Source organism: Octopus bimaculoides, chromosome 4, assembly GCF_001194135.2.
Source record: "Octopus bimaculoides isolate UCB-OBI-ISO-001 chromosome 4, ASM119413v2, whole genome shotgun sequence".
Classification (NCBI taxonomy): domain Eukaryota; kingdom Metazoa; phylum Mollusca; class Cephalopoda; order Octopoda; family Octopodidae; genus Octopus; species Octopus bimaculoides.
The window spans coordinates 120,475,015-120,477,800 of NC_068984.1; positions in this window are offsets into that span (position 1 = coordinate 120,475,015).

Here is a 2,786-nt window from a genome sequence, read left to right on the forward strand (position 1 = left end):
CCCCAAGGGCATTTGTGTTATTAGTAATGTTTGTACCACAAATTCCATTTGCCAAGTAGGAAAGGCTAGAACTTACAATAACTAGCAGTATTGCCTATGTATCCCTTAGCAGTCAATGAAGTAAAGACCACCAGGATTTCCACTAGCTGCAACCACTCTGATTATGAATATTTATATGTAATGTTCTTTAAATAGCACTTTATTGTAAATCAGGGCGAATTAGTAGAAGAAAAATTGAATGAAATGTAAATGTCTAAAATAAATGTATTTACATATGAATAAATTACTCAGTCAGTTTTATGAAGATGTCTAAGTACTGTTTAGAAGTCACTCAATATCTGGGTATGAGAGAAATGCTCAAGGTCAAAGCATGTGAGATCATATCTGTTTGACATTCAATTTATGTAACCACTGTCAAATATTAACTTTTCTTGCCAGTTTGTTAGTAAGGCAATGTGGTTATTTAACAAATTATAAATAACTAATTTTAAAATTTAGTATTAGTTTCAATATTTTGAAAGTGAGAAAGTAAAGGCAACATGAGATTGTTAAAATATGCACTATTAACATATTCTTAAAATTAGTTATTAGAGGTGGGAAATTGTGTGATTGTTAAACATTTTTGGCGTATAATTTTAATGAAATCTCTTTGTCAAAAGTAATAGATGATTATAATTTATGGATGTTTCATTATCATTATAAATTTACGTTATATAATTTGAATATTTAATCAATATATCAGATCTATCTACATTATAAGTAGTGAAATTGTTTTCATTTTCTGATTAAAAGAATCCTATTTTCTATTAAAGGTTTTTCAGTGTTTATTTCAAGTGAAACACATTTAGCATTTCATCGGCAGCTTTCTTTTAAAAAGGAGTTTTGAGGAGAAAAATGATGATGTATGAAAAATTATAATTTTATATCAACCTTGTTATTTTATTTCTTGTTCATAATATGGCTGATATATTTTGTACTAGTTTAAACATATCCCAGCCAATCAAAAATTTGTAAACTAAGCAGGCTGAAGATGTACTGCACTGAGGGTTTCAAAAGTGTTAAAGAACCAATGTGAAAACACATCTGTTGATAAAAATAATGAATCTTTAATTTTATAAACTTATTATTGTTTTAATCTTATGTATTAAACTAGTTATTTTAAAGTAGATTTTGGAGAATTTTTCAGTTGAGTTGTTTCAAATTTTAGCATGGGCAAAATTTTCCTTGTAGACTAAGGCTTCTTTACTCCTGCTATGAGAAATATTTTTTTTTTTTTTTGCAAAATATAACAAATTGACATAATAATTAAGGGAAATCTGATTGCTTACTTAAACCAAATTCACTTAAAGAAGATAATTGGATTTATTCCACCCGAAGGAAATTTTAACAATATATTTTTCATATCCTGTATGTCTGTGCATCTACATACACATTTATATACACAAATGCATGCAACCTAAATGCTCATAATGTTAACCTAGCCAGGAGGAAATGTATGGTTCAGTTTCCATTGAGGGATATATGGCATATACTTGTAGAATATATTATTGATCTAGAATAATTAATCTCTGTGTATGTATGAGTGAAAAATGATGAGATTGAAGATTATTTATACAACAGTTGATAGCAGAGTTGTTAAAGCACCAGACTGTATGTTTTGTGGTATTTAGTTATATTTCCTTATATTCTGTGTTCTACTAATCCCATTGAAGTTGACATTCATTTTCCATTCTTGAGGCATGGTTGATAAAATAAGCACCAGCTAAATATTGGGGTTGATTTAGTCAACTGTTCCCGTCCAGGAAAATATTTGGTCTTCTGTCAATGTAAGAAGTTTCCTACCTTTTGTAAAGACATGTGGAAAATAAAGAAAAATTCATACATTTAAAATTTCAGGAATAAATTTGAGCAATTATAACATTGATATATATATATATATATATATATATACGCACATATATAAAATCGTCAATTTAAGGCAATATTTAGTTTATTCACAACAGTATTTTTGGTTAATTCAAATGTGAAAATAAAATTGCTTATTTATTTTAATTTATATTTTTTTTTCTCAAATGAATTCTGTATATTTTTTTCTATTAATTTACAGATAGTTTGCATTTTCATTAATATTTGCATTTGTCTACACCACAATTAATAATGCTAGCTTGAAAATTACTACTAATTGTTTACTAATTTGATTTTTGTTTACTATTAACCTTAACATTCATTATTAATATTTACTAAGTTTTTAATACTTGTTTTATTTTTTTATTGTTTTAATTTATTTTGAGCAGAGACTTGTTACATGTGACCTGAGTTATATATATATCAATATAAACTACATCGGTAAATTATAGACATTTCCCTGCACCGTATAATAATAATAATAACACATATATTGATATATTTCTATTTTTAAGGCTTATTAATTTATGTGTACATAATTACCTATTTGTAAAACATTTCTTTTGTATAATTTACTCTCATACTTAATAAATACACCTAGATGGTTGAAATATTTAATTATATAGAGGAGGATAAATTTTGATAGGTTAGTGTCATGAATATTCTCTTCAAACCATTTCCTATTGGGGTATTGTCTTTAGACTAGATAAATGTTCCCTCTTAACCTACTTGTAAATGTTTTCACTATTCTGAATATCATTTTTGTGTATATTGTTTTGTTTTAAGTGCTGTACTTTATGTGCATATATATATATACATATATATATATATATAAAGTATATATATATATACCTATATATTATACATATATATATATATAT